The sequence below is a fragment of the Pseudophryne corroboree genome, chromosome 6 (genome assembly GCF_028390025.1).
Source record: "Pseudophryne corroboree isolate aPseCor3 chromosome 6, aPseCor3.hap2, whole genome shotgun sequence".
In the NCBI taxonomy this organism is placed as follows: Eukaryota; Metazoa; Chordata; class Amphibia; order Anura; family Myobatrachidae; genus Pseudophryne; species Pseudophryne corroboree.
Genome location: NC_086449.1, coordinates 419298043 through 419317916, shown reverse-complemented (window position 1 = coordinate 419317916; position 19874 = coordinate 419298043).

Genomic DNA, 19874 nt, shown 5'->3' with positions numbered 1-19874 from the left:
CCATGGGGAATAGCGGCTCCGCAGGAGACAGGGCACAAAAAGTAAAGCTTTTCCAGATCAGGTGGTGTGCACTGGCTCCTCCCCCTATGACCCTCCTCCAGACTCCAGTTAGATTTTTGTGCCCGGCCGAGAAGGGTGCAATTCTAGGTGGCTCTCATAAAGAGCTGCTTAGAGAAAGTTTAGCTTAGGTTTTTTATTTTACAGTGATTCCTGCTGGCAACAGGATCACTGCAACGAGGGACAGAGGGGAGAAGAAGTGAACTCACCTGCGTGCAGGATGGATTGGCTTCTTGGCTACTGGACATCAGCTCCAGAGGGACGATCACAGGTACAGCCTGGATGGTCACCGGAGCCGCGCCGCCGGCCCCCTTGCAGATGCTGAAGTAAGAAGAGGTCCAGAATCGGCGGCTGAAGACTCCTGCAGTCTTCTAAAGGTAGCGCACAGCACTGCAGCTGTGCGCCATTTTCCTCTCAGCACACTTCACACGCAGTCACTGAGGGTGCAGGGCGCTGGGGGGGGGCGCCCTGGGAGGCAAATGAAAACCTATTAAAAGGCTAAAAATACCTCACATATAGCCCCCAGAGGCTATATGGAGATATTTAACCCCTGCCTGGATTCACAAAATAGCGGGAGACGAGCCCGCCGGAAAAGGGGCGGGGCCTATCTCCTCAGCACACGGCGCCATTTCCTCTCACACCTCCGCTGGTCAGGACGGCTCCCAGGTCTCTCCCCTGCACTGCACTGCAGAAACAGGGTAAAACAGAGAGGGGGGGCAAATTTAATGGCAATATTTTGATATATATATAAAGCAGCTATAAGGGAGCACTTATTATAAGGCTATCCCTGTCATATATAGCGCTTTTTTGGTGTGTGCTGGCAGACTCTCCCTCTGTCTCCCCAAAGGGCTAGTGGGTCCTGTCTTCGTGTAGAGCATTCCCTGTGTGTCTGCTGTGTGTCGGTACGTGTGTGTCGACATGTATGAGGACGATATTGGTGTGGAGGCGGAGCAATTGCCAAATATGGGGATGTCACCTCCTAGGGGGTCGACACCAGAATGGATGCCTTTATTTGTGGAATTACGGGATAGCGTCAACTCGCTTAAGCAGTCGTTTGACGACATGAGGCGGCCGGACAATCAATTAGTGCCTGTCCAGGCGCCTCAAACACCGTCAGGGGCTGTGAAACGCCCTTTGCCTCAGTCGGTCGACACAGACCCAGACACAGGCACTGATTCCAGTGGTGACGGTGACGAATCAACCGTATTTTCCAGTAGGGCCACACGTTATATGATTTTGGCAATGAAGGAGGCGTTACATTTAGCTGATACTACAGGTACCACTAAACAGGGTATTATGTGGGGTGTGAAAAAACTACCTATAGTTTTTCCTGAATCAGAAGAATTAAATGACGTGTGTGATGAAGCGTGGGTTGCCCCTGATAAAAAGCTGATAATTTCAAAGAAATTATTGGCATTATACCCTTTCCCGCCAGAGGTTAGGGAGCGCTGGGAAACACCTCCTAGGGTGGACAAGGCGCTAACACGCTTATCTAAACAAGTGGCGTTACCCTCTCCTGAGACGGCCGCACTTAAAGATCCATCAGATAGGAGGATGGAAAATATCCAAAAAAGTATATACACACATGCAGGTGTTATACTACGACCAGCTATAGCGACTGCCTGGATGTGCAGTGCTGGGGTAGTTTGGTCAGAGTCCCTGATTGAAAATATTGATACCCTGGACAGGGACAATATTTTACTGTCGTTAGAACAAATAAAGGATGCATTTCTTTATATGCGTGATGCACAGAGGGATATCTGCACACTGGCATCACGGGTAAGTGCTATGTCCATTTCGGCCAGAAGAGCTTTATGGACGCGACAGTGGACAGGCAATGCGGATTCAAAACGGCATATGGAAGTTTTGCCGTATAAAGGGGAGGAGTTATTTGGAGTCGGTCTATCAGATTTGGTGGCCACGGCTACAGCCGGGAAATCCACCTTTCTACCTCAAGTCACTCCCCAACAGAAAAAGGCACCGACTTTTCAACCGCAGCCCTTTCGTTCCTTTAAAAATAAGAGAGCAAAGGGCTATTCATATCTGCCACGAGGCAGAGGTCGAGGGAAGAGACAGCAACAGGCAGCTCCTTCCCAGGAACAGAAGCCCTCCCCGGCTTCTACAAAAGCCTCAGCATGACGCTGGGGCTTCTCAAGCGGACTCGGGGACGGTGGGCGGTCGTCTCAAAAATTACAGCGCGCAGTGGGCTCACTCGCAGGTAGATCCCTGGATCCTGCAGATAATATCTCAGGGGTACAGGTTGGAATTAGAGACAGATCCACCTCGCCGTTTCCTGAAGTCTGCTTTACCAACGTCCCCCTCCGAAAGGGAGACGGTTTTGGAAGCCATTCACAAGCTGTACTCTCAGCAGGTGATAGTCAAGGTACCTCTTCTACAACAAGGGAAGGGGTATTATTCCACTCTATTTGTGGTACCGAAGCCGGATGGCTCGGTAAGGCCTATTCTAAATCTGAAGTCCTTGAACCTGTACATAAAGAAGTTCAAGTTCAAGATGGAGTCACTCAGAGCAGTGATAGCGAACCTGGAAGAAGGGGACTTTATGGTATCCTTGGACATCAAGGATGCGTATCTCCACGTTCCAATTTACCCCTCACACCAGGGGTACCTCAGGTTCATTGTACAAAACTGTCACTATCAGTTTCAGACGCTGACGTTTGGTTTGTCCACGGCACCTCGGGTCTTTACAAAGGTAATGGCCGAGATGATGATTCTTCTTCGAAGAAAAGGCGTATTAATTATCCCATACTTGGACGATCTCCTAATAAGGGCAAGGTCCAGAGAACAGCTAGAGATGGGATTAGCACTATCTCAAGAGGTGCTAAAGCAGCACGGATGGATTCTGAATATTCCAAAATCCCAATTAATGCCGACAACTCGTCTGCTGTTCCTAGGGATGATTCTGGACACGGTTCAGAAAAAGGTTTTTCTTCCCGAGGAAAAAGCCAAGGAGTTATCCGACCTGGTCAGGAACCTCCTAAAACCAGGAAAGGTGTCTGTACATCAATGCACAAGAGTCCTGGGAAAAATGGTGGCTTCTTACGAAGCAATTCCATTCGGCAGATTCCATGCAAGAATTTTCCAAAGGGATCTGTTGGACAAATGGTCAGGGTCGCATCTTCAGATGCACCTGCGGATAACCCTGTCTCCAAGGACAAGGGTATCTCTTCTGTGGTGGTTGCAGAGGGCTCATCTATTGGAGGGCCGCAGATTCGGCATACAGGATTGGATCCTGGTGACCACGGACGCCAGCCTGAGAGGCTGGGGAGCAGTCACACAAGGAAGAAACTTCCAGGGAGTGTGGTCGAGCCTGGAAAAGTCTCTTCACATAAACATTCTGGAACTAAGAGCAATCTACAATGCTCTAAGCCAGGCGGAACCTCTGCTTCAAGGAAGACCGGTGTTGATCCAGTCGGACAACATCACGGCAGTCGCCCATGTAAACAGACAGGGCGGCACAAGAAGCAGGAGTGCAATGGCAGAAGCTGCCAGGATCCTTCGCTGGGCGGAGAATCACGTGATAGCACTGTCAGCAGTGTTCATCCCGGGCGTGGACAACTGGGAAGCAGACTTCCTCAGCAGACACGATCTTCACCCGGGAGAGTGGGGACTTCATCCAGAAGTTTTCCACATGCTAATAAACCGTTGGGAAAGACCAATGGTGGACATGATGGCGTCTCGCCTCAACAAAAAACTGTACAGGTATTGCGCCAGGTCAAGAGATCCGCAGGCAATAGCTGTGGACGCGCTGGTAACACCTTGGGTGTACCAGTCGGTGTATGTGTTTCCTCCTCTGCCTCTCATACCAAAGGTATTGAGAATCATACGGCAAAGCGGAGTAAGAACGATACTAGTGGCTCCGGATTGGCCAAGAAGGTCTTGGTACCCGGAACTTCAAGAGATGGTCACGGACGATCCGTGGCCTCTACCTCTGAGAAGGGACCTGCTTCAACAGGGTCCCTGCCTCTTTCAAGACTTACCGCGGCTGCGTTTGACGGCATGGCGGTTGAACGCCAGATCCTAAAAGGAAAAGGCATTCCAGAAGAAGTCATTCCTACCTTGATTAAGGCAAGAAAGGAAGTCACCGCGAAGCATTATCACCGCATTTGGCGGAAATATGTTGCGTGGTGCGAGGATCGGAGTGCTCCGACGGAGGAATTTCAACTGGGTCGTTTCCTACATTTCCTGCAATCAGGATTGTCTATGGGTCTCAAATTGGGATCTATTAAGGTTCAAATTTCGGCCCTGTCAATATTCTTCCAAAAAGAATTGGCCTCAGTCCCTGAGGTCCAGACTTTTGTCAAAGGAGTACTGCATATACAGCCTCCTGTGGTGCCTCCGGTGGCACCGTGGGATCTAAATGTAGTTTTAGATTTCCTCAAATCCCATTGGTTTGAACCACTAAAAAATGTGGATTTGAAATAGCTCACATGGAAAGTGACTATGTTACTGGCCCTGGCTTCCGCCAGGAGAGTATCTGAACTGGCGGCTTTATCTTATAAAAGCCCTTATTTAATTTTCCATTCGGATAGGGCAGAGCTGCGGACGCGTCCGCATTTTCTCCCTAAGGTGGTATCAGCGTTTCACCTGAACCAGCCTATTGTAGTGCCTGCGGCTACAAGCGACTTGGAGGACTCCAAGTTGTTGGACGTTGTCAGAGCTTTAAAAATATACATTTCAAGGACGGCTGGAGTCAGAAAATCTGACTCGCTGTTTATACTGTATGCACCCAACAAGTTGGGTGCGCCTGCTTCTAAGCAGTCGATTGCTCGTTGGATTTGTAACACAATTCAACTTGCACATTCTGTGGCAGGCCTGCCACAGCCTAAATCTGTTAAGGCCCATTCCACAAGGAAGGTGGGCTCATCTTGGGCGGCTGCCCGAGGGGTCTCGGCATTACAACTCTGCCGAGCAGCTACGTGGTCAGGGGAGAACACGTTTGTAAAATTCTACAAATTTGATACCCTGGCAAAAGAGGACCTGGAGTTCTCTCATTCGGTGCTGCAGAGTCATCCGCACTCTCCCGCCCGTTTGGGAGCTTTGGTATAATCCCCATGGTCCTTTCAGGAACCCCAGCATCCACTAGGACGATAGAGAAAATAAGAATTTACTTACCGATAATTCTATTTCTCGGAGTCCGTAGTGGATGCTGGGCGCCCATCCCAAGTGCGGATTATCTGCATAAATTGTACATAGTTATTGTTAACTAATTCGGGTTATTGTTTAGGAAGCCATCTTTCAGAGGCTCCTCTGTTATCATACTGTTAACTGGGTTTAGATCACAGGTTGTACGGTGTGATTGGTGTGGCTGGTATGAGTCTTACCCGGGATTCAAAATCCTCCCTTATTGTGTACGCTCGTCCGGGCACAGTATCCTAACTGAGGCTTGGAGGAGGGTCATAGGGGGAGGAGCCAGTGCACACCACCTGATCTGGAAAAGCTTTACTTTTTGTGCCCTGTCTCCTGCGGAGCCGCTATTCCCCATGGTCCTTTCAGGAACCCCAGCATCCACTACGGACTCCGAGAAATAGAATTATCGGTAAGTAAATTCTTATTTTTAATTACCTACCAGTAAATCCTTTTCTCGTAGTCCGTAGAGGATACTGGGCGCCCGCCCAGTGCTTTGTTTTTCCTGCACTGTTACTTTGTTAAGTAATGTTGGTTCAGCTGTTGCTGTTGCTGTTCCTCTTCAAGTTTGGTTAGCATGGCTTTCCTCTTGTTTGTGGGTGCTGGTTCGAATCTCACCACTGTTCTGTTACATCCTTCCTCAGGATATGTCCGTCTCCTCGGGCACAGTTTCTAGACTGAGTCTGGTAGGAGGGGCATAGAGGGAGGAGCCAGTGCACACTATTGATTTCTTAAAGTGCCCAAGGCTCCTAATGGACCCATCTATACCCCATGGTACTAATGTGGACCCCAGTATCCTCTATACTGTTAGCGCCGGGAGGCACATGTCCCGGCTGACCCCCACCCGGCACCTAGCAACAGGCGGATGCTGGGTGCAAAGTTTTCTTGTCCCCACCCAGCGACTAACAAAAGGCAGATGCCGGGCGCTGTGAGCTGCCGGATCCCTAGTAACGGGGACACTAGAGGCAGATGGCATTCCCCGTTGCTGGGTAACTCAGTACCCAGCTGTGTACAAGGAAGTCTAACAGGACAGCTGCACGATATTTGCAATTAAGGAGTTTCTTCTGTGATTGGTGCAGCACCATTTATATTCTTTTCCTGGTCACTCCAAAGACGCTGGTGATGGTTCTGACTTCTGTGTGAACCTGTCAGCTCATTGGAGATCCTGCCTGTGTTGTGCTGTGACCTGGAGACTTTGACTGATCGATTCTTGACCAGATCTTGCCAGCAGGTGTTCAGGTTTTCGTGGAGTATCCACGCTATCATTTCTTTGTTTATATTTATATCTTTAAAATCCCTGAGCATTGTTGCTCTCACTGTTTATTTGCTTATAACATCTAAGACCATTGTTGTTCTCATTATCACTCATACATTGGTGTTGCAGGGTTAGTTAGGTTCCCCCTTACTTGCCGTCTCAGGTGGTGCCTTGTCATGCAATAAGACCGGGGGCCATCTGAGTTTGGGTGGACCTAATTCGCCCATTCAAACGCGACTGCTGTGGGCAGAAGAACACTAGCACCGCAGGAACCATCCGACCACTAAGAGGTGTAACGGAGTCAGGGGTAGAGCACGAGTTGCTGCAGACATCAATTCTAGCTGCAGCTTTACCTGTGAGTACTGGAACTTCCCAGTTGTCGCATACTCCCCTGAGTTCCAGGTACTCATCCATAACAGTATCACCAGCCAAAAAAACGTAGCTCCGTGGGTCTTTTGTCTCCGGATGGAACCAACACAAAATCCGGCTCAGATTCTGGTGGGCCAGATCCAGGGTTTGACCCAGCAGCTACGGTATCTTACTCTTTGAGTGGACACTCAGGAGGAAACTCGTAGGACCCAGATTGTCTCATTATCCGCTCCCAGGGAGCCTAAGCTAAACCTCCCAGATAGGTTTTCTGGAGACCGTTAACAGTTTGTGAACTTCTGGGAAAATTGCAAGCTGTATTTCAAGCTCAGGCCTTTCTCTTCGGGCACTGAGACCCAGCGGGTAGGGATCATAATTTCCCTATTACAAGGTGACCCACAGTCTTGGGCCTTTGGCCTTTCAGCAGATCACCCTAGTCTGCTTTCTGTGGATTCCTTCTTTGAAGCCTTAGGTGTTTTCTATGATGATCCAGATTGGGCAGCGTCCGCAGAGGCCCATCTTTGTTCTCTTAAACAAGGGAGTTACCCGTTAGGATAACAACCCCTTCTGGTCCTAGTGATGTTACTGCTTTTGTTGATTCCGGGGCTGCCGGAAATTTTATGGACTTGGAATTTGGTCTTGCCAGAGGAATTCCTATGGAAACTCTTTGCTCACCAATTTCCGTTTTTGGATTGGATGTCAGTCCTCTCCAAAACGGTCTGGTCAGTACCCGGACTCCAGTCCTCCAGTTTTTTGTCGAAATGTTCCATTGTAAAGAGTTATCTTTTTTTCTGGTACATTGGTGGTCATTCTGAGTTGATCGCTAGCTGCATTCATTCGCTGTGCAGCGATGAGGCAAAAAAACGGCACTTCTGCACATACGTATGCGGCGCAATGCGCACGTGCGACGTACTATTACAACGAATAATGTAGTTTCACGCAGGGTCTAGGGAAGCTTTTCAGTTGCACTGCTGACCGCAGAGTGATTGACAGGAAGTGGAAGTTTCTGGGTGTCAACTGACCATTTTCAGGGAGTGTTCGGAAAAACGCAGGCGTGCCAAGAAAAACAGGCGTGGCTGGGCGAACGCAGGGCGTGTTTGTGACATCAAAACAGTAACTGAATAGTCTGAAGTGATCGCAAGCGCTGAGTAGGTTTAGAGCTACTCAGAAACTGCACAAAATTTTTTTGTAGCCGCTCTGCAATCCTTTCGTTTGCACTTCTGCTAAGCTAAAATACACTCCCAGTTGGCGGCGGCATAGCATTTGCATGGCTGCTAAAAAACTGCTAGCGAGCGATCAACTCGGAATGACCACCATTGTCCCCTAACTCCAATTGTTCTGGGCCTGCTTTGGCTTAAGATTCATAATCCAGTTTTCAACTGGAGTACTGGAGATCTGGTTTCTTGTGGCACGGAATGTGCAATCAAACGTCTGACCATGCCGGTTCGCTCAGCACTTCCTGTCCCTGAAGGGTTGCCAACCCAGTACATATCTTTTACGGACGTTTTCTCCAAACAACAAGCTGAATCTCTGCCTCCTCACCGTAAGCTAGACTCCCCAAGGGCCGCCTTTACGCTCTGTCTTTGCCCGAGATGAAAACTATAGAGGAATATATCCAGGAGAGTTTAGAAAAAGGCTTCATCAGGCCTTCTAAATCACCGGTAGCAGACGTTTTTTTCTTCATCAGTAAAAAGGACGGCTCTTTACGGCCATGTATTGACTACAGTGGACTGAATAAGGATACAATCAAAAATTCATACCCATTACCCCTGATCACTGTCTTATTTGATCAGCTCAGAAGTGCTACAATATTTTCTAAGATCGATTTACGAGGGGCATATAATCTTATTCGGATCCGGCAGGGAGACGAATGGAAGACCGCATTTAATACTTATTCGGGTCACTATGAGTACTTGGTTATGCCTTTTGGACTCTCCAACTCTCCTGCTGTCTTCCAGAATCTCATAAATGATGTTCTTCAGGATTTCCTTGGAAATTTTGTGCTCGTCTATTTCGATGATATTTTGATCTACTCTGCCTCACTTAAAGGACATCGAGCTCATGTAAAAGCGGTCCTCACCAAACTAAGGGAGAATCGTCTGTATGCAAAATTGGAAAAATGTGAATTTGAGGTTGAGAAGGTGGCCTTCCTAGGATACATCATCACCTCCAAGGGGTTTTCTATGGATCCTAAGAAACTTCAGGCAATTGTGGAATGGGTCCGTCCTTCCAATCTAAAAGCTACTCAACGTTTCCTTGGTTTTGCAAACTATTACAGTAGATTCATTGATTCTTTTTCCTCAATTGTTGCTCCAATTGTGAGCCTGACCAAGAAAGGTGCAGATCTTGCTCATTGGCCACCACAGGTGGTAAAGGCTTTTGAGGACCTCAAAAAAGCATTTATCTCTGCTCCTGTTCTTTGGTATCCCGATCCAAATCTACCTTTCGCAAGAGGATTCACTCAGTCATAAGCTCCATCCCTGTGCCTTTTTCTCTCAAAAATTTTTCCTGCTGAAGTCAACTATGACGTAGGGAATCGAGAGCTTCTAGCAGTCAAATGTGCTTTGGAAAAATGGAGACACTGGCTGGAGGTAGTAAGGCATATAATAACCGCTTTCACAGACCACAAAATTTTAGTCTACCTTGAATCTGCTAAAAGATTAAATTCTCGACAAGCCAGATGGGCACTGTTTTTTGCCAGGTTCAATTTCATTATTACCTATAGGCCCGGCTCTAAAAACATCAAAGCTGACTCTTTATCGAGAAGTTTTCTGTCTTGTCATGAAGTCTCTAAGCGTCCGGAGCCGATTCTTTCCCCAGGGTGTATCCTTGCTGACCTAACCATGAATCTTGTCTCTCAACTCCAGTCAGCACAGATGCAGGCCCCATCTGAGACTCCTTCAGGACTCCTGTTTGTTCCAGAGAAACTCAGATCAGCTGTGTTATCTGAGTTCCATGACAACAAGACTTCAGGATATCCAGGGGTTAATAAGACTTTACATCTTCTCTCACGCTCTGTATGCTGGCCAACTATTAAGGCAGACGTTCAAGAGTCTGTTAGGGCCTGTCATGTCTGTGCCAAAAACAAGTCTCCTCGTGTTCTTCCTTCTGGACAATTACTTCCTCTGTCTGTACCCTCCAAGCCATGGACCCATTTGTCAATGGATTTTATTGTAGATTTACCAAGATCTTCCAAATGTTCGGTCATCTGGGTGGTGGTGGACAGTTTCAGTAAAATGGCTCATTTTATTCCTCTGTCTAAATTGCCTAATGCTAAGGATCTTGCTTCTTTATTCGTTCAGCACATATTCCGTATTCATGGCCTACCACAAGACATTGTCTCGGATAGAGGCTCTCAATTCATAGCCCGTTTCTGGAGATGTTTCTGTGCGGAACTAGGAATCAATATTAGTCTCTCATCAGGATATCACCCACAGTTCAATGGCCAGACAGAACGGGTTAATCAAGCTTTGGAGCAATATCTACAATGTTATATCTCTATATGCCAGAATGATTGGGTTGACTATCTACCCTTTGCAGAGTTTGCATATAATAATTCTGAACATTCTTCAACTTCCATGTCACCTTTCTTCTGTGTTTCCGGTATTCATCCTAAATTCAATACTTTCACTCCATCACGACTGTCTAGTTCTTCTTTTTCTCCCATGTCTCGCCTTAGGAGGATTTGGAGGAAAGTACCTCAAGCCTTGGAGGATGCTGCAGTCCGGACTAAGAGATTTGCTGACAGATTTCGGAAACCTTGTTCTTTTAAAGTAGGAGACATGGTATGGTTATCTGCCCAAAACATCAAGCTCCGCCAGAAATCTAAAAATTGGGTCCCCGTTACATTGGACCATTTCAAATCATCCCTTCCCTATCCAGTTACATTCCCTCTGCACAGTCCCCATAACCTCACATTTTGTCTTCCAACATTGCTGGGTGATCATATCATACAACCCACTAAGAACCTAGCAATCTGGGGAACCATTATGTAACAGGTTGCATCTATCCTTGTGTATCAATGTCTATTTCCCTATAGATTGTAAGCTTGCGAGCAGGGCCTTCCTACCGCTATGTCTCTCTTTGCCCTGTTTTGTTCTATAACTGTTGTTCTAATTGTAAAGTGCAACGGAATATGCTGCGCTATATAAGAAACTGCTAATAAATAATAAATAAATAATAAATCATCCAGAAAATCAATCCTGTTGCTTTTCGTCTGCAATTACCCAGGTCTTTGAGAATCAATAATACCTTCCATTATTCTCTTTAAATTTAAATTGGCATTTGTTTCTAAGAAATTTAAAGTAAGAGGTTTCAGGAGACCTTCTCCAGTCTTGATTCAAGTACATCAAGAATTTGTTGTTGAGAAAATTCTGGACTCCAAGTTTGTACAGGGTCAAGTACATTTTTTAGTTCATTGGAAAGGCTACGGTCCTGAAGAGAGAACTTGGGTGCCTGGGAAGTTCCTTCATGTTCCTGAATTAAAAGGATTTTTCAAGAAATATCCCCAGAAGCCTGGACCTAGGGGGTACTGTTAGCGCTGGTAGGCGTGTGTCCCGGCCATTGCCGTGGAGCCGGGACGCCGCACCTCCTGCTGACCCCGCCTAGCAACAGGCGGACGCCGGGTGCAAGGTTTTCTGGTCCCTGCCCGGCGCCTAGCAACAGGCAGACGCTGGGCGCAAAGTCTCCTGGTCTCCGCCCGGTGCCTAGCAACAGGCAGACGGCAGGCGCTGTGAGCCGCCGAATCCCTAGCAACAGGGACGCCGGAGGCAGACGGCGTTCCCCGTTGCTGGGTAACTTAGTATCCAGCTGTGTACAAGGAAGTCTAACAGGACAGCTGCACGATATTTGCAATTGAGTTTCCTCTGTGATTGGTTAAGCACCATTTATATTCTCTTCCTGGTCACTGCAAAGACGCTGGTGATAGCTCTTACTTCTGTGTGAACCTGTCAGCTCATTGGAGATCCTGCCTGTGTTGTGCTGTGACCTGGAGACTTTGACTAATCGATTCTTGACCAGATCTTGCCAGCCGGTGTTCAGGTTTTTGTGGAATATCCACGTTAACAGTTTTGTTTATATTTATATCTTTAACATCCCTGAGCATTGTTGCTCTCACTGTTTATTTGCTTATAACATCTAAGACTATTGTTGTTCTTATTATCACTCGTGCATTGGTGTTGCAGGGTTAGTTAGGTTCCCCCTTACTCGCAGTCTCGGGTGGTGCCTTGTCACTTAATAAGACCAGGGGGCATCAGAGTTTGGGCGGACCTAATTCGCTCATTCAAATGCGGCTGTCGTGGACAGAAGAACACTAGCACCGCAGGCAGCATCCGACCACTATGAGGGGTAACGGAGTCCGGGGTAGAGCACGAGTTGATGCAGACATCAATTCTAGCTGCAGCTTTACCTGTGAGTACTGGAACTTCCCAGTTGTCGCATACTCCCCTGAGTTCCAGGTACTCATCCATAACATACGGACTACGTTAAAAGGATTTACCGGTAGGTAATTAAAATCCTATTTTTGTGATTGATGTTAGCAAACCTACATGCAGAGCTCACCTTTTAGACAAGCTGCATAATCCTTCCTGAGCACTCATGTCAATCTTACGTAGTAGTGACAAGCCTCTCCCAATACAAGTGGAGAGTGATGTGTAGCAGTAAGTGGTTTGTGATGTCATTTGGGGTTTGCCCAAGCCCATAAAGTTCTGACAGTGTGGCAGATCAGACAAAAATACTACACCCTGAGTTTACTCATAGCCTGCAGAATGATATATAAACCAGTGCCAAGCATATTCTTTACCTTGTGCTTTGTACAATTAAGCCAAGAATAATCTTAAGGTTAGTCACCATAATGCTACTGTAGCTTACGTAACATCAGAATATGAGGATATTATTACATAACCCTAAATTAGTTTGATATTCTCACCCTAAACTGTGGGATACATAGTAAAGGAGTTTGTAGTAATGTACTTTAAATAGAACGCCCTACAAATGCAGTAAAATAAAATATTTTGTTAATGGTGACTGCTGAGTAAGTCATATAATATAGCATGTTACAGAGTTTATTTAAATTAACTGATTATAGTAAAATATGGTCTTTTAATATCGAAATATTACTGTTTTCATTGATGGCAGTGTCTTAAAATCTGTAGAACAGTCCTCTCTGTTATTATCTTTGCTTTGCTTCTGATGATATACTTGGCTGCTAGTAAGATAACGAAGTATATTTTCACACGACTATACATTTAAACATGTCTGTTCAACAAACAGCACCTTTCACTTAATTATACCCCTTTCACACCGCAGCTTAAACCCGGTAAATTGCCGATTTTTAAGGCTTCCTAAACGGTTCGAGCTGCGATGTGAAAGGATCACCTTCAATTTACCGTTTTCAAAATACCAGTATTTTGAAACGGTAAAAAAGCAGGGGGTGGTAGTCATGTGACCACCGGTCGGCTGACCGACAGTCACATGACCTCCTCCGTGAGCCCGACGGCTCACTATCCCGATGGTCGGCATGCCGACCAACAGGGACTATTTCCACTCGAGGGTGTCCACGACACCCATAGAGTGGGAATAGAACCCGTGGCGACCGCAGGTCGCCACCGAGCCCGCAGCGTGGCGAGCGCAGCGTGGCGAGCGCAGCGAGCCCGCAAGGGGCTTGCTGCACTCGCCCCTCCCCGCCGGGATCCCGGCGTCGGTATGCTGCCGGGATCCCGGCGTCGGTAAGGTGACCGGCGGTCAGGAGACCGCCGGTCACCCGTACTACACCCAAAAGCAGGGTCCTACCCGTTTCAGACCCGTTTCATTGTGCAGTGTGAAAGGGTCTGAAACGGTATTTGCAAGCCCCAGAAGATGATAGGCTGTCTCCATTTGTGATGTCACCGGGCAGAAGCAGGAAATAAGCATTTAAAATGACAACCACTGTTTTGTATGGGTGAAACGGGTTCAGTGTGAAAGGTACCAAAACGGTAATGAAATGGTAATATACTGGTTACAACATGCGATGTGAAGGGGGTTTAACTGCTCAGACCCGTTTTAAGAACCGTTTAAAGAACCATTTCAAAAGCAGGTTTTGCGATGTGAAAGCAGCATTAGTGGCTCTAACAACAGCTGAAGCTGATATCCTCATTCATCACTTACCACTGTGCCAGCTATTCTGCCTAGGATAGTTACCTAAAAGTGTGATTTCATTGGAAGTTTTAGAGATGCAGTGTTTTGATTAATGGGCCGTGGGGTATGAAAGGATTTGCCCTTTATTCTTTAACCCTCGATGTGATGGCCTCTTAGACGTCTGGAGTATGAACTTTTAGCCACAAGGTACATGCACAACACAAGCAGTAAAAATTCACACTGTTTTATTATGAGGTTAACAAAAGTATATAAGGCAATGCATATGGGTGTAACTGACATGTCGTTACACTCCCATTGGCTCGTTAATAGTTACCAGGCAGAACAGAAAAGGCGGATGTCCATATACGGGTTTTCTACAAGTTTCTCAAACATTTAACAAGGTTTTTGTAACACAGTATATTTGGGAAGAAAGAACAAGTTTCATCTGGTATGGAACTGACCTTGGATGCCAGACCCACACAGGCCTGGTATCTGTATGAGAGACAAAGGCACCTAGCACAGGGCAGCACGCATCCATGCAAACACATAAGAGTTCATATAGCATGTTTTAACCCTTCATTAGGGAGGTAGAAATATTCACTTTTACACTGTAACTATTATAAGGAAATTGATCATATAAAAAGTAATATTTACAAGGCACAGAAGAGTTAACCCTTCAATCCCCTCTTAGAATCATGATTATTATATGACATGATTCTTGAGTGAGGCTCCTTTCTTGTTCCTCCAGTTCTTGAGATATTGGACATAATCGTCGGGTCCCTCACTATCAGAGGAGGTGACAGGACTGGTGGTTATATCATAATACATCAGGGCCTTATCAATGCCTTTGGAGGTAAGTTTCTTTCCACAGGGAATTACACAATAAACTATAATGCCTACAAGAATTAAAGTTACAAGTATGAATATGCTTATTTACACAATACCCTGGTGGGAAGGTTTTTAGATTTCTCCCTGTGGTGGTGTTAGATGTATAACAGGTATAGTTTCCAGGATATATGGTTATGGTGCTTCCTGGGTTGGGATTTTTTGACAATATGGGATATTCCCTTTTCCACATTTCGCACTGACTGTCATTTGTTTTGGTGTCATTAAAAAGGCTGAAAAAACAATTTTCCTGTTCTAGGGGTATATTAAGGGGCACTGTACCTAGGTGGGGCCTAGATTTGCCACAGACATAACAGTTGCTTTTATTGTGTTTGTTAGCACTATACTTCATCCATTCCAACCAAAAATTAATGTCAGGGAAACCAGTTTCAATAGCTAGGGTGTCTTCAAAGGTAGGGTTAGTAATAGCCACCATATCTTTAGAAGTGGCAATATGGGGCTTTAAAGGTTTGTTTTGGGGAGCAATTTTAGGCTGGTATTTTGGGTTTTTTATACATATCCCATAAATAAAACCTTTGTCTTGCACTATAGTATCCTGTTTGCCACCCCACAGCTTCCCAGGAATTACAATTAGATCCATAATATTTAATGTCATAGTACCATTCGTCAGTAACACAAATATATACTGTCTCAGACATTCCTGATTTCCTTTCCTGCTGTATGAAATGTTTGTTGTCAGCAAGTTTAGGGAACATGAAATAATCAAGGATGTATGTGGCTACGTGTGTATTGGAGGAATTGTACCACAAGGTGGGGACCCCATCTGTTTGTGTGATGTCGACTTCACATAGTGTGAGGTGAATGAGGGCCAGTAGGGCTATCGAGATAGTCCCCAGGATAAAGATAGGGGACAGGTTCCTCATCTTCTTCTGTTCTTCTTTCTTCGCTAGGTGGGAGGTCAGGGCTGTCTGCCCCGGTTCGTACCTCACTGGAATCACTTGCTTCCCTCTCTAGGTCTGGTCTAGGAACCTTTTTTACTCGGGATGCATGGATCCAGGTAGGACTTTCCTCTGTCAGGACTGCTGTTCGGGTAACTGCTACGACCTCTGTCTCTGGACCATAGGTGAAGTCTCCTGGGCTCTTGTTCCTGGGGAGCACCTTCACCACGACTCTGTCTCTGACTTTAAAGGGGTGTGTAGGTTCCTGTGGATTCAAAGGGTTTTTACAAACAACCTCATGTTCAATTTCATTCAGTTTTGTTATCAGGGACCTGACATACTCTTCTCTGATGAGTTCTAGATCTCCTTCCTGTATTACTAGTGGTTTCTTAGCCCAGGGTGTAGGAAAAGGGTCTACCCATTAGTATTTCAAAGGGTGAGTATCCTAGAGTTTTCTGTGGGGTATTCAAGATGCTGGTGTTTAGCTTTATTAGGGTTGTTCCTGAGGCAAGTGATGCATCTGCCAACATACTGGTCCACAAGTGATTTGGCATTAGTAACACAAAAATCATTGGTTAGTAGGAGGAGTGTTGTGGCTTCACCACGGTGACCAACACCACGGCACTGGGCAACGAGCAAAGGGGCACTGGACTGGGGTATACAGGGTTTCCCCTCTTTGCAGATTAATCCTGATTTAGGATTTTTTCTGCAGAATTGGGTAAGTTCAGTCGGAGAGATCAGCATTAGTTGCAGCAGCCTGAAGTTGAGTGAGCAGATGGACGTTGTCAAGGGAGGGACATGCTCTAGTGAGTGCAATGAGTTCTGCAGCTTGCGCGGACTGATAAGGTATTGGTAGGGTTTCCAACACAGTATCAGGGAGGGTGACAATGGCATAGCCAGCCTGGTATGTATTGTCATTGGGCCTACTACATGAGCCGTCAACAAAAACTACGTCTGCGCCTGGTATGGGAACGGGAGACATGTCAAGTCTGGGAGAGGTTTCAGCTTCAATGGAAGCAGCACAGTCATGTAGGTCGGGTGGTTCATCCTCGGGACCTTTCAAGCCTAAAAGGGCATTGAGAATGGGTGCAGGGCCAGAAGAACTAGCAGTGTACTTAATGGTAAGGGTAGGGTTACTCAAAAGGAGTACTTCATATCCACTAAGGCGTTGTGCTGACATGTGCTGTGTGTAAGCCTTTAAGTATTGCCAGGACATCATGTGTGGTGTGGAGTACTGTGATGTGGCCTAAAGTGAGGGTAGTGGCCATTTCTGCAACCATTGCACAGGCTGCCAAAGCCCTGAGGCAGGCAGGCATACCTTGCACAGACACTGGCATGACTTTTGAAAAAAAATGCACGGGGCGCAACTTCCCTCCATGAAATTGTGTGAGCACCCCCGCCATGGTTTTACAATTGTCCCTTGCATATAGATGGAAAGGTAGCACATAACTGGGGAGGCCAAGTGCCGGACTCTTCATCAACATACATTTTAAACTTTCATATGCAGTTAACATTTCTTGTGACCATTGTACAGTTTTAGGTTTGTCCTTCAGTGTGGCTTGTCTCAAAATGTTATCATAATAAGAGCAATCAGATATCCACTGTCTGCAGTAATTTACCATACCCAGGAAGGACAGTAGTTCCTTCTGGGTAGTTGGGGTGACCAGGCCCAATACAGACTGTATGCGTTGTGGACTGATTTTCCTCTCTCCCTGAGTGAGCACAAAACCTAAGTAATCAACATGCTTTTTACACCATTGCATTTTTATTTTGGACACCTTGTGTCCACATTCACAAAGCCAGTTTAGTAATGAAACACCATCCTCTCGGCAGGCCTCCTCAGTTTTACTACAGAGCAGCAGATCATCTGCATACTGTAGCAGGACTGAACCATGGTGAGGTTGCCAGGGCCCCAATGTGGCCTGGAGACAACAGGTGCGTCAATAATCTGCACCAGGTAAGTTGTTTACCCTCAAAAGAAAAGGCAAAAAGTAATTGTGTCTGTGAATCTACAGGTATGCTGAAAAGGCATTCTTCAAATCAATTACAGAGAAGAACGCAGCATCTGCAGGGATTGCAGAAATGAGTGAGTTTACATCTGGAACAATTGGTGCAATTGGGACAATTGGCTGATTGATCGCTCTGAGATTCTGTACAAATCTTATACTGCCATCAGCTTTGGCAACAGGGTTCACAGGAGTACAGTATGGTGATACAATATGTCTGAGAATACCCTGTTGTAAGAATTGCTGTATCATGGGGCGGAGACCTTCTATCTTTTCTGGTGAGAGGGGATACTGCATAGGTCAGAACACAAAACACTGGTTGTTGCACCGCTGTCCACTAAAAAGGGAATTTTACTTCCATTTATAATAAGTGGCAGCAGAGGTGAATCTTTACTATGACGGGAGAGTTGAATAAAGGCTGGGATACCCTCCTCCGGGCCCCGTCAGTGCGCGGGGTCTTTGGAATCTTCCCTGACTGCGGGGCCGGCTCTGTCTGTCAAAGCGTCCGGAGCTCTGATAGGCATGAGTGGGTGGGGAAATGAGTAAGCTTTCTGAGTTAAGCAAAGGTAAGCCAGCGTCATCTGTCCAGCAGTCCTTAAACCTTTTCCAAAACGCAGTAACAGACTATGAAGGTTTCTGTTTACAAGCTACAGCGACAGGCAAAAAAGCACAGGCAAAGGAGCACGGGTTTTAAAGACCTCCTTCATATGTGTATAGCTGCGTCCTTTGCAAGCTTTGCGCAAATAAGATATACAGCCATCGAGGGCAATAGTGGGCTTGGGACAGTGTTTTACTATTATCTAAACTCTGGGTTATTAGTGCTAGGGATAGAGCTAGTGGACGCACTCTCCAGCAGTGGAGCTGGAGGCAATCCCATTTGGTGTGAAAGGGTTACTGCTGCCAAGAGATTTGTGTCTCTGAGCGCAGGATACATTGGAATGCAAAGGGGGGAGGCGAGAGGGATTTTCAAAGATTTACAGTTCTCTGCAGTTTCGCTTCTGTGCTAAACTGACATTTTTTCTTAAATCTCCATATAGAAAGGGTAATTACTGCCTTCCCGTAGGAATGGGTCCTGTCCTGCTTTCTCTGTCCATCCCGCTAAATTATCCACCCATGGGTTAACTAAGTAATACTCTGAGGTAGAGTTGCGGGCGACATACATCTTGCATGTCTCACCAGGGAGGGGCGGGGAATATGCAGGTTTTTTTACTCTGACTAGAGCCCATTGTCAGACAGTAATATAAATCAACAGTACAACTTTAAAGGAAAATATCTAAAATATACAATACTCTACTTACTATACATGCATCAGCTTAACCAGTTAATTAGTCATTGACAATATCACAATATTATCTGTATAGTGAGAACATGAAATCTTTTGACGCGTACGATACTTACATTCGTACAAGATGTCAGAAAAATACAGCGTTTTAAACAGGAAGCAAGAAAAGTGTTTGAGTAAAGATATCTGGCAGACGAAAACTTACCAGCCGTCTGGACCAAATATAAGAACTTATCTCACTACAAACATACAAGAATATATATAGACGATCAAATCGAGGTATGATCTACGTTACATATAGACCCCAGGTCTATTTTTTTTAAGTATCCCAGATACTGACGTCTTTGGAGAATTGCGCTTGGACCCCGGGTCCTTTCTCAGACGTATCTTTAAGTCCCAGACATTAAAGATTCTATGGTATCCCTGATACCTGTTTTATGCTTTTACATAAAACTTCGTAATATTAAGTCCCGGACTTAAATATTACCTTGTCACGTGTTCCCGGAACACTGACACGGATTCAGCTTCAGTGTATGACCGCAATCCTGTATGGCAAAGACAGACAATAAATTCTCTATCTTACCATTCAGGGACGATCACTGAATTCCGGACATAGCCCCCAGCTGAAAGGATTTGCCCTTTATTCTTTAACCCTCGATGTGATGGCCTCTTAGACGTCTGGAGTATGAACTTTTAGCCACAAGGTACATGCACAACACAAGCAGTAAAAATTCACACTGTTTTATTATGAGGTTAACAAAAGTATATAAGGCAATGCATATGGGTGTAACTGACATGTCGTTACACTCCCATTGGCTCGTTAATAGTTACCAGGCAGAACAGAAAAGGCGGATGTCCATATACGG